The sequence below is a fragment of the Vollenhovia emeryi genome, unplaced genomic scaffold (genome assembly GCF_000949405.1).
Source record: "Vollenhovia emeryi isolate VEMERY1.0 unplaced genomic scaffold, V.emery_V1.0 DF939132.1, whole genome shotgun sequence".
NCBI lineage: Eukaryota > Metazoa > Arthropoda > Insecta > Hymenoptera > Formicidae > Vollenhovia > Vollenhovia emeryi.
Window position 1 is genome coordinate 1048287 of NW_011967234.1, and position 13867 is coordinate 1062153.

The following is a 13867-nucleotide window of genomic DNA, read 5'->3' on the forward strand; positions in this document are numbered from 1 at the left end:
GTACTAAAACAACCGAATATCCATTTAATCATAGATTCTTTAGAAAGTTTCAAGACGAAAATACAAAAGTGTCGAGGCTATAATTAATTGGTTTATCCAATGAAAATTTTGTTGCTCTGACTGTTGCTCTTTTTATGAATTAAGCTTATCGCATAAATTTTAATAACATCGTCGCTATACGTTTTCCCTTCTTGACGTTTTGTATTGGTATCTTCTCTTCACGAACAAATGAACTTAAAACATCTTAAAGATAATTCAAGTAAAAATTTGCAACATGTAACTTCAAAGTGTTGCAGCTGTCAAAGTGGTCGATCAATATCAGTAACCACGAAGGTTGCTACTGTGCTAAAAAGGGCGACATTCGTAGGAACGCTTTTATCACTTGTCATGTCGTCGTACCTGAGCGCGCGAAATCTCAGACCTATCATTGGTGAAATATAATCGCTTATTATTCAAAAACTATTACAGCCTCGACATTTTTGTATTTCGAATTTTCGTCTCGAAATTTAATAAAGAATTCACGATTTAAAGGATATCCGGCGGTTTTAGTACACCCTGTATAGTAGCAAAATTATCGAAGGAATATGTTTGATCTCTAGTGACTCAAGCAATCAGCTTATAAATAAAGTATTCTAAGAATATGACGTGACTTGTCTACTATTTCGGTGCTAAAAATAAACGCCTATTATCTTATTGGAGGATTACGTCCGCGTAATCTTCCGAGATTTTTATCGCCTCGAAGACGCCGATCGCGCGCGACAGATTGGCGTTGGCAGAAAAAAAAATCATACGTCATCCGTTAACGAGCATCGTGCGGCATCGCTATCGCTATTCGCATCCTCCATCGCGCGGACCCGCAGATGGACGTAATTACATCGTATCGACAACAGGCGTGCCTGACCCGCGCAATGCGCGACGCTCTGTGATTTACAATTGCGCCGCTTGAATTAAATGCAATTAAGTCGCAGTAAATTACGCGCGTCCCCGCTGAGGCCGGCAAATAAATCAGCGTCGTGTTTGCCTTCGCGTGTAATCGCGACGAGGGCGAGGGCGAGGGCGAGGGCAACGCGGAGAAAAAGAAGAGCGCGAGGAGCCGGCGAGCGTGCAAGAGAATAGCGAGGACGGGGAGGAAGGAACCGGGAGAGACGCTGGTATCGCAGGGGGATGAAGGAAGCGGAGGAAGAGAAGAGATCGGCCCGGCGGCGAGGAGTACAATGGCGCTTGCATGCGCGCACGCCTGTGTTTACTCTTTGCAGAATCTCTAGAATGCGGACAGAGGAGGGGGGGGGAGAGGATACCATGTACTGTACCGTAAGGGGGTGTGCACACGTGCTGCAGTTACCCTCCTCCATCCCTTTCTCTCTCTTTCTCTTCCGCTCCGACCGTCTCTCGCCTCGGGGGCCGCGCACAAATAACTGTCCGCCCGTAAACTCCCGCTACGACACTCGAGAGGTAGGAGCGTTACACCTATTCCTCCGGCGGCAATCGGCGATCGTCGAGGTTGCCTCGTTATAAGAATGAGATTCGCCGTTCCGCCGTTCTCTCGAGGTCGCCGCTGCCGGGAGCAAAAAACGCTCTACCGGCGCGTAAAAATCGGCCGCTACGATATTTCACGCCGGCGACAGCGAGTACCGGCTTGGCACGCGTGCTCTTTTTGCGCGCACCGCCATTGGGCCTGACGTTTTCATGCCGGTTTAATTGATCGATACTCACGCCCGTTCCCGGGTCTCACGTAACGACGTGACAAATGATAGAACGATTTTTTTCAATCGCCTATCTTTTATCTGCGCCGGGGAATGCGCTTTTTACCAAACTGCCGTTTAGAGCCGCGAACCGTCGCGCACATTGTGGCTCGAAACGTGTTCGTTAATATACAGGGTGTACCTAGACTTGCGAAAAATATTTTCGTGACGAGCACTTTGTAGCATTTCAAGAGAAAAATTCTAATGCGAACATGTCGAGGCTGGAACTTGGCGCGCACAGGGATGGAAAGTGGTAAATTTCACCGCGGAGACTTACCATCTTACCCCTTTGAAATATACATTTTTCTAGTGAACCATTTTTTGTGAAACTTTGTATACAAGGATTTTCGGGGTCGTTGATTACGAATCCGTTGTTAGATTTTAATAATTCAAAATGGATTCAAGATGGCGGAACTGTGAATTGTGATGATGTTGATTTAAACCATTGAGTAAATACATTTTAAACTATTTTTGTAATTCATTACATTACATTTTATAAACGAACATAGTTTTCTAATAAAATTCTCGCATAATTTTTACAATATAATTTCATTATTGTGAAAGATGCGAGGTTCAAGGAAGCACCTTTGCTACTTGGCCACTTTGCGCCCTGAGCGCGCGAATTTCTAGCCTCGACATTTTCGTATTATATTGGAATTTCCGTTTTAAAATGTTACGAAGTACTAGCCATTAAAATATTTTTCAGTTTAGGTACACCCTGTACAAGTTGTTCAATTTTCTAATTCTTTTCTATTTCGATCGCGTCAGTCCCTTTGACGTTACGCTCCTTACGCGGCGGAATCTAAGATCATGAAATCATGATTTTAAAGTGGCAGGTTTACTCTCCAGGTACAGACGCTGCTTTGTGGAGTCGCAAGAAATGAATGCACCGGTGCGTATTTTCAGGGCACTAAATTAATACGTTATCGCCGCCGGAGACCCCGTGGAACATGCAACGGAATTGCCTAGCGAGGGAGGAAATATTTTAATGACGTGACGTCACGGTTAGCAGGTTAATAAGGTCGCGTGGGCGCGTCCTGGTAATAAAGTGCGCGCTTATCCGCGCTCATCCTTTAGTCCTTGCGCGCGCCAGGAAGGCACCTAGCGATTCGCGCGTAGCTCTCGCGTCCTCCTCTCGTTCCATTCTGTTATATACTCCGCTGCGCCGACCTTAATTTACATATCTCTGTATCAACGCTGCTACCTTGCCTCACCAGGCGCATACTTTCAGCGACGCGCGGCGGTTCGCGTTTCACGATCGTTCGCCGCTACGGGATTCTCGCAATGGCGATGGCAACGAGGTTACCGGGATTGTAGGTGGCTCCGGATTTTCGCTTTTCTTGCCCGTCAGCTTGGCCTGCGAGCATTTACGCGGACGTGTAGGATCAGCGCATCAACATCACTTCCTACGGCCGTCATCTTCGACGAAAGGGTTACCGGGATTGTAGGTGGCTCCGGATTTTTGGCTCTTGTTGGCCGTCAGCTTGGCCTGCGAGCATTTACGCGGACGCGTACCGCAGGATCCGCGTATCAACGTCACTTCCTACGGCCGTCATCTCCGACGAAAGGGCACTCGAGTACCGTGGTAGCCGCTCATAAACACGTTGACTGTGTTCGCCAGACGTTATGGGAGTTGTAACTTACATTCCCGCTTCCTCGTCCACCGGGAAATTTATACCGAACGATAGATAGAAAGTGACCAGTTTATTTATCGGAGTATAATGCAATCACTTAAATCACATTATATAAAGGAGAAACTGTTTTTATACGTAGACACACATATATAATCTTCTATATATCATTATTGATATATTCTAAGGACGTTGTAATATTTTTTTAAATACTTGTAATCCACCGTAACTTTCTCTCTATAATAAAGTACCTGTTTACTTGGCAGCACTTGAATTATTTGATCAACAAACGCAACACGCAGCCTCCCGGGTCCCTGTCCCGGAGTATAAAGATTTGTATTTACGGTTGCTAAACATATTTTGACATTTTCGACATTACAGATATTTACGTGGGGGAAGGAGGGGGATTTTTGTCCGGTAAATGAGAGAGTGATTTGTCCGCATTGACAATCATTACGCATTATTACTTCGTGTCTGTAGGGTAATAACAGTGTTCGGCATCAGTCGTTCAGTACGGAACACGATTAACAAACATGTCGAGCGTCGATAACCCGACAGATACATTCTACCGAGAATGCCGATTGCAGATCCAGATAGAAAATCAATAGTCCCGGATCGAATCGGGCAACGTGTCATTTACTATCAATTGCTGTTATTACGTTTATTCCTGCTGCTCGCCGTGCCCGCGAGCGTGCGGCTTGTAATAGAAGAAAGCACCAAGAGTGTGCCAATTATTATCGCGGCAAATTTCCCGATCAGCTTTCTCCGATTATCCGCCAGCTGACTTTAGACGTTTCCGTTTCTTCCCCGCGAACGAGTCGCAACGCACGGCCGTTGACCAGGAGAAATCCCATGTTATTAATCAGCCGCACGCTCATCCGACTAAACACCAAGGTCCACGTTGCCGCCTCGCGGTCAGCGCCAAACGCCGTTCAATCGCTCACGTTACATTAATTATTACCCTCGTATTCGACGGACTCGGAATTAGACAACCTCGTTCAGCGCGACGGGGACAGGGATCCAAGTGCTGATACCGTATGGCTTTAACCGCGACTCGAAACACTCCTGGAGATAAATCTTAACGCGTCGTTGGTAATTATAGCTATCACTCGCTCGGCTTTCAGTAACGAAGAAACGAAATCATTTCTTCATTAATCAAGTATCAACGGTGCATTACGTGTCCCTCAGTTTATCTCATAATTCAAACACGTAGCGAACCGTAACGTTATGCCGCTGAAATTCAGTTTTAATTACAAAGTGGTCTAATGATCGACTCGAGCAACGACTGTACGAGCTAATTGAATGTAATTGCGAAAGTGTGAGAAAATACATATTATGGGACATTACGGATTAATAAGATTCGATAAGTTGACGTCGCAGGATTGAAAATCAAACGACCGCCTACGTCTAAGCTCGGCGTCGCCGCCTATTTCTAAGCTCGGCGGCGAGAACAGGGGAAATCCTTAGATAGAATCTCGTTCATTGCATAATGCAATTATTTCGCTTATTGTTCACGACTGCACGTCATTCCATGAGACCATCAGTCTTTCCTAGAACGTCACTGGGGAACGCAATTTTCGTGCCCAACATCGCGTGCAATCGTCCTGCCGAAGGATGACTAGTCGATTTTTTTCACTTAAAACGTGTACTTTCGAATTCGAAAGGAATATGTCGCGAACGTATACGCGTCATTTTCTTTTCACAATAAGCGCGCGGTTCATTTGTTCGTTCTTATGTCTGGCGTATATCCGCCTACCTTGAGAAGTTTGCAAAGAATACGCACGCATTCTTTATCGCCGTACCGTGCAACAAAAATATGAAACCCCCGACGAGGAGCGACGTAAACCTTAACGTCTCTCCTACGAGCAACGGCGCGATGGCGGCGACGAGAAAAGTGCAAATGCCGCACGTATCCGCGTATATATGCTTATACGAACTCTGCGAGCGGATCTCGAGACGCGGCGAGATGCTCGGCGGCCAGAGATTAGATCCGCCGCTGAAGGGACGACGTCTTCCACCGCGGGTTTATTTAAATACGTATTAATATTTAATACTCCCGGTGTTTAAGTGGGAGTCGACTCTCGTCGGCCGGCGGGCTCTATATAATTACAGCCGGGCCACACCGCAGAGAGGAAACGAAAAAACGTGCATGCGGGGCAGCGCACGAAAGCCCGGCTGCCCCGAAAATAAAAGTAACGAGGTTGTCAGGCGTTTGACGTTTGGTGCCATCTTACTCTCGTTCGGGGCCTAGAACCAACTCGTTTCATTGTCAGCCAACGACGGCCCGATCGTCCAAGTAACGCGGTGGGCAGCGTGTGGCGATCGTGCAATTAAGATAGAGACAAAAGAACAGATTGCGAAGATAACATCAGGGAGGGGCCCAGCATCTTGTGAAAACAAACGTTATCTCCGTGTCATCAACATTCTTGGCCAAAGTCATTACCGTCGCTTTTGTATCCGGTGTCTGTAATATTTGCACCAATAAACGATGAGTAACAAGACGAGCAGGAATCCCCGCGAAATGACGTATCATTATGCGTATTCGCTCTCATAACGGCGGCACTGAGGTAAGGATGAAAAGGAGTCGTCGAGGAGAAAGAAAGAGACCCGACCGGCAAAGGGAGGGCGAGAGCGCGGCGCGTTTTTCGCGATTTTCTCACGAGGATAATTTCGACGATTAGTGCAAAAAACCGGGGTCCACCGCGCGCGGAGCGGCGAGCGCGGGAAAATGACAGACAGAAATTGTTTTGCCATGCCGTATAATTTGCAGGGCCGCAGCCATCATGTATCATTTGTGCAAATTATAAATTCGTTATTTCACAATTATCATAATGCATTTGCAGGTGACGCCGGTCATCTGGTCACGCCGATACCGATACCGTATAAGAAATTCCTTAAAATAAGCCGAAGATGGGCCCGAGATTCCCACATTCGAAAATCATGCGAGTTGCCGCGAGAGCCTGGATGCCGATAATGTCGCACCCAGAAAAAAATTCATTTGGAATCAAACGATTTTTCTTTAAATTTTCAAGCTACTAGACTTTTTATTTTATTTCAAAGAAATTATTTCTTTACCCTACTTAATCAAAATTTTATTTGAATAAAACTTAGATTATTAAGGAGAATCATATCTATTTCTTCAAATCTAGCAAATGTTTTAGGACAAGTAAATGAAAATTTGGTAGATTCAAAGAAACATGATTTCAACGCATCTCATTTGTTTAACCTAAATCTTCTTTTCTGGCTGCAAAATTTATCCTGAAAATCGTGTAGTTGTGGGACACCCTGGCATTTTGAACAACTTTCGAGAGTTTTCTGAAATTTTACCATACATTTTATCAGTAAAATTGCTAGTAAAATGGTACGGTAAAATAATTAAGTTTTCTTTTCTCACTCGATATGCATTGTACATTTTATGCTTATCACGTTGCACCGTAAAAAAACTTATTGTCTATACGTGCAAAGAATACGCCGAAAGATCGTATCTCTTGCCGCAAGAAACAACTCGAGCATTTAAGCCTAATCTACAGTGTGCTCTCTGCTATCTAGAAACATTCTATTTTATATAAACAAATCGAAACGCTTAGAAACTTCGTCGACAATGTACGATCGTACAGTGTGTAATATACAATTGGTCCGCTCGCGCAAATTTGTCAAACGTACTTATCGACTACAAAGTAGAATGTTTCTAGACGCAAGAAGCACATTGCAGATTAGGCCTAATGGACAAATGTTACGCGCTGCATCTACATCCGGTCGTAAATCCCGCGGCATTAATCCGCACGTGAATGCGCCCCTGCGCCCATGACTCGTATTCTACCTCGCGGAGAATCGGCCCGTTGTATTGAAGAGGAGTCTCACGGAAGCTCCGATCAATTGTTGGAGATCGTGAAGGATCGCGGCTACTGTCAAGTGTACTGCCAAGACCGCTGGTGTATCGTAACCAGTCTGCGGGTGCCGGCCGCGACTAGAATTAATTCGTTCCGCAGCGTGAGCGCGCGCGCACGCGTTGCGTCCATCCATCGCTTTTATCGATCTCGTAAAAGGCCCCGAGAGCGCGCGCCTCACCAAGACATCGCCGTCGAGATTTCTTATGCAGCCGCGACGACGGTGCACCGTCGACTAGTTTCACGAGTGACTTATACACATCTAAATGCAACCATTATAGCCTTGATCGCGGACTTTACGTTCGCCGACGCGTTCGAACGTGCCATCGCCAATAGGATAGTTTATCCTCGTCCGCATCTTATCGCGAAATCCGCTCAAACGTAAACACCGCGCCAAACGTACAATCGATGCGATCCACGATGAATTTTACATCGCGACGCGATCGTTGACGCGCGAGGAATGGCGTAGCGGATAATCGTATCACAGGTAAATGGTTCCTCACCTGCGCAAGTCCACGCGCACTTTATCCACGGATTGCCTCTCGATTGGAAATAAAGTATACTTAGGAATTGCGCATTTTAATTTGTCTACAAATACACTGTTGTTACCGTCACCTTAATTTGCTCGTTGCTTTGGCCTATTGTTTCCCGGTTGTTACTTACACGATACGAGCTTGCCATCACTGTATATTCATCCAAAGTATAATTGATAAAAATTAAATGTCGCAATTACGATTCTCCCGCGTCAGGATAACAAAGTACCGATGCAACTTGGCGCTTCAAGTCGGATGACGTGAAGTGCGAGTTTAATAAAATTACATAAACAGTTAGAACAGATCTCTTCGTTATGCACACGAGGCCGGGGATTTCCTAGATTGTCGGATAGACGGTAATTTGCGTCTTACGCGAAAAGTTGGAAATGAGACGTACGTGCACAATTCTGTCATACCGCTTCCGGTCGATCCTCTTCCAATTATGGCGATACGAAGTGGGCGCGCGTGGATCTCTTCCCGGAAGGCCCGATTCGATCGCGGGCAAATATTTAGACATTGTCATACAACGTCGTCGCGACGTCATCGTGACGTCGTATTGACGATGACGCAAGGACGCTTCGGCGAGACGTGACGAGCCACTCGTCCGTGCGAGCAGCTCCAAGTGTACAACGAGGGATGCTCGCAGTCTGCGGAGGCGGCGTTAATTTCCTTCTAATTTTAGCGCACGTTCGTCTACCGTGCTATGACGAGAAAGTGCGAAATGGCGAGATTGCCCGCGTTCTAGCAGGCGGAAGAGAGTCCGACGAACTTCTCGACCGATGCCTAAGACGACATGTTTCTGATCGTTAATTACACTCTTCTATTATCGCGAGCTGTAGGATGTGCGTTAATTAACGTTACGTAGGTCGAGATACTTCCTGCCAATTAAAAATACACCCACGACAAAATTTCTCATCGCGTCAAACCTTATTTTCTTATAATAACATGGTTGTAGAAATACCGCAGAAACCTTAATTTCTCGTTGCGATAATTATATAATTAGGAGAAATTAAGACTGTTTTAAGATCCCCGACAAAATGAGAGATAATTTTACCGTCGACAGTCTCTATGGAAATATCTCGGTACTTAACCACTATTAAGGGATACGACACCTTAAATCTTTTACATGTAGATTTATCAAAATTTGTTTTAATTATAAAAAAAATATCTCCAAACATTCTTGATACCAGACGTGCCCTTCCAAGGGATATTTGTTAATGAAATAGATCACGCGATGTGTTTCAAGATATATATTTCACTCTGCCCTCGTAATACGCAACCGTGGAATATTTATGAAGATATATGCATACGGGGTGGAAGTTTGTCAGCAGGACATTCAGACAGACCGGAGCATCGGCTCTCGGCTAATGGACGTGTCATCCCGTTATTAATTGCAGCCGCGGGCGACCTAATTCAGTCACGTAATCGGTGCCTTGGTTAACTTTCAACCGGTGACGCAGATAATCGCTGCACCGGTCGATTAATACGAGCCATTAGGTATCGAGAATGCTGGATGACGGCTGATACCGGGTGGCATTCGATATAATCGAAAAAAAAAAAACGAAGCGGCTTAAGACACTCGAAACCAACGACCACCGTGCTTGCGCCGATAGTGTTCTGTCATCATAAAACTCTACCATCCACTTCCATATGTCGCGAATGAAGGATGTATCAGTAGGACGTATTTGTGCAGCCACCGAGAACACCGAGAATTATTTCTTACTTTAAGTCGCACTCAAGGGGACCACGTGTTCTATATACCTCGACACGTTATTGCTCGTTCCGTGGTCTGCACTCCGACCGGTTTTTCACTTACGATTAGATATGTAAGTATTTTTGAGAGTTGATCCGCGAGAGAAAGAGTCGACGCCTTCCAATCTGTAGTCCTACAAAGGGCTCGGTAAACCTTGGCTGCGACCAATTGGTATCGCTCGTAGAACGAGCGAAAATCAGCACGGCGCAAAATTAATTCGGTTGCCGAAGACTCGATCGTAAATGTCGTCCGCAATTAAAACGTTGACTCATTTCGTTATTTGCCAATGCACTGGCGCTTATCAGTTAAACATCGTAAATCCTCGGACAAGTACAATGACTCACTTCTTTGGCGCATCAATCGACGACGTGTCAATAAGTCGTATATCGGTCTCACCGTATGATCCCGCGCGCTCAATTGTCCCGAGCACAATTGGAGCAGAGATACTAACAGGAAAATATTGGAATTAGCTCTGTCGTAAAGTACGTGCGTTGTGCGCGATTAAAATCTCCATATCCCCGATCTGCACACCGACTTGATGCTCTCTCTTATCTCCTACACACTATTGAACTATTCCCACCACCGAAGACGGGCTGAATTCATGAATGGAAAGGCTCCGCTTACACCTCCATGCTCACGGAGAGATACCGCCCGCGTACGAAAGTTCGCGGAAGAGAAAGTCCCCGATGACGATGACATCATCGCTACCATGGTCATGGTCTCTGTCGATTCTGGATCAGAGACGCATGCCGAATCCCAGAACTTTCCAATGGAATACTACGAATCGTAGAAAGACACTCTATCGACCTGTTTCATCTCGTCTAACACTGTAGAAGTGCCAAAATGTTTGAGACCATTTACAAGCGAAATGAATAATGTTTCATTAATGATAATTTATGGAAAGAGACAGAGAAAGAACGAAAATTATATTGTCGGTTTTTGTTAAGAACTTCTATTGGCTCTTACCAATACTAATAGCATTTTTAAACGATCAGTTTGCGACCAACGCAGGAATCATGTTCCAACCTACCGCCTTCCTCCGCAGGAACTTACCGGTCTGCAGTTCGAACTGCAATGACTCTTGCTCGCCTTCTTCTTCGTCTAGCGATATACGCTTGTCTGTGAACAATGGGACACCAGAAAAGTGAATGACGTCACTAGATACGACAACGAATCCTGCCTTCTATGGTTTTCAAACCCGAGAGCTCATGCTATACCTACGTAGATCGATTGAGATAAAGTTATAGAAAAATTTTTATATTGCTCACAACTTCTGTCGGCGAAAATCATACCCGGATCTTCTCCACAGATTATCGAACACAATACAATTAAGGCTGCCATTTTGTTATATACCTAAGCACTCGTGTATCACAAGAGGAAAACGACGGTTTAATATAAGATTCGATATCAGATAAAACTTGCGAAACGCGCAAGTTGAAAAATCATAATACATTTTATCACGCTTCTCGTCTGCAAACGGAATTTCGGAAAAAATCGAAAGGGATCAAAAAACCCCAACTATGGCGCGACTCTCGCAGACCCCCGTAATCTGTGGTTCTTTTCCCCTCATTAGGGAACTGAACGTAGCAGGTAATTGATACTTTCATAACCTGGCAGCATTCCCACCTGCGAATAGCTCAGTTTTTGCCGCGGCCTCGTTAGAGGTGACAATAAGTAGTTACCTGTTTCCAGGTAGGAACCTACCTACCTGCCTGCCTGCCTGCCTGGGACGTCTCGTGAGTTGAAAGACAGTGCAGTTGTGGAATTATTATACGATTTTGCGATACTAATTTCGCGATATGTAATTTTTGTTATGCACGGAATTCAACGAACGTCGAGCGCCGATAAATCAAATGACATACGTGCCATTTTAAATCACTTGCCAGAAAGTCAACACGCAGCTGAAAATCTACCGTAATTTAAAATGTTTAGTACACGATTTCTTAGCTGGCTTAAAATGCTTTGTCTAAAAATGTGACAAGTAATTATATTGAATAAATTACGCAAAATCTAAACAAGTTACATAGATGTTATATAATTGCGCCATAGTTGGAACTTTTTAAGAAATAAACAAATATTTGACAACTTGCATTCTTTGCGATCAACTAAATCGCCAAACCGAACGAAACCAGTTAATTACGTGAATATTCTTCAAACTTGTCACAAATATAAATATTTGTTATGATGGCAATTTGTGTCGTTCAGTAAGGAGCATTAAAGACTAGAAATCGACTGAAATAAATGACCGAAACCTTTTCTTATCCAACTCTACACTCATGAGTACGAATGATACCTGTGGCATACAGTTACGCTTCTCATCGACCAGCTCTTTCGCATCCGACCGAACGATCCTATCTAATTATATAAGCTACGTGTCTGTGTGTGCGTGTAATACGCGCGAGAGTTTACAAATTAGCTGTAGTACACGAGATGCGTGTACACGAGCGTCGGCGCAACACTAATCACGGTGATTGCAGGGGAGTGCAAATCGTCGGCGGGATAATATTCCGTGTAATTGGTTCAGCCCCTGTCAACCTGTCTAGCTACCGGACGATGTCTTAACCGAACCGAGCTGATACGTGTGCGTGCGAGACGCACGCATTTTCGCAAACTATCTCGATACCTCTGTCATCCGTATCCGTTCGTGGAATCTATTACAACCCGCGATCTTGCCTTCGTGAGCAATTGAATCTTAGTGAATCGCGATCACGAGAGAAAATCCGTGGCCTCGCGTCATTTCGAGTTAACGCGTGGATAATCAAGCAACCATATCAGCAAGACGTAATTTATACATACGCTATATCACAAGCGTCGCATTTAGAAAAACATGCAATATATGTCAACTTCATGCAGCTTCAACTTTTTTTGCCTCATCAGTGCCGATATCATTAGTACCGTACAGGCACGCTATTCTATGTGCGAATATTCTCGCACAGGCGTTCTCATTTTTCTTGCACAATTTCTTCTTTTCTCATGAAAAGGTGAGCACCTTTCTTGGAAAATAGAATCCCATCTGTCCGCAATGTTCTTGTTCCGGACGCTCGGATCTTCCAATCGCGTTTCTTCCGTTCCTCGCTCGCTATCGGTCCTCGCAACTGTTCCCACGGGAGTAACAGATCCGACTAGTGCTACGCAATTTGCCTATGTACTAAGAGAAACGAAAAAAAAAGGAGGGACATTAATAAACATTATAGCGTACCAATCGCCGTTCTTTCTGTAGACGGACCTGAGAGGCAAACCCAAACGAAACAACAATGAAAGAACGCGCCGCGGGGGATCAGGGTCCAAAGATTCGCTCGGGATATACTTTGACAACGCGGTCGACAGTATCCAGCCAGTCGGTGGATCATACGGATCAGATAAGCGGATATCTTTGAGAAAGCGACTAACAACTAACAACCGACTAACTTCAAATATATATGTGTATTGTATAATCCTATATCTTTTCGGCGCCGGTGCGATCAAACGAGAAAAATGTCCAATACCTAAAGAATCAACAATGCTGGTTATACTTAAGGGAACTGTGAATTTTCAAATAAAGAAGCTTCTTGTCAAAGAGAAACTTTTAACAATCAATAGGGTAAAAGCTGCTAAAATTGACAGGTCATTCAAATAGTCTGTCTTCAGATACTAATGTCACAAAATTTTATAATATAAAAATTATGTATGCAAACGTAAAATATTGAACACGAAAAGCAGTGCAATATTTCCCTCACTGAACTATTTAATAAATAATTTGAACAAATAAAATTTGTCACGATACAAATGTCGATAATCTATTGCAAAATCCATGATATACAATCGCGCTTACAAGATTATGCTATTATGAACGTATTTTTATATAATTCCGAATGAAATAACTATAATGCATTATATAAGTATCGTAATAATAGTTTTCTAATTATTCATTATATAAGTGCCGTAATAATAGCGTCTTGATTAAGTAATGTCTGGAACGAATAAAATTATGCATAAGTTTATGAAAATTTTGCGCAATATGTTTATTTGTAAAGATCAATACTTTGCACGAGACACTATGCCAAAGATGCTATGATCACTGCAGTACTTCACTGTAAGGAAGTTGACCTAGCGTACGTAAGCAATGATGTAACTGATAACAAGATATCGCGCTGCTGAAGCTCTGCAAAATAACCATGATTCATACAAAACTAAATGTTAACTTGGAAATTTTTGCACTAATAAATGCGTGTATAAATGTAAAAATTGTATAAAGCAGTGTAAATTTACGATGGCACTATATTAATTTGAACACAGCTTACAAATTTGCATTAGTCTTATTTTATATATTCTTCATTAACAA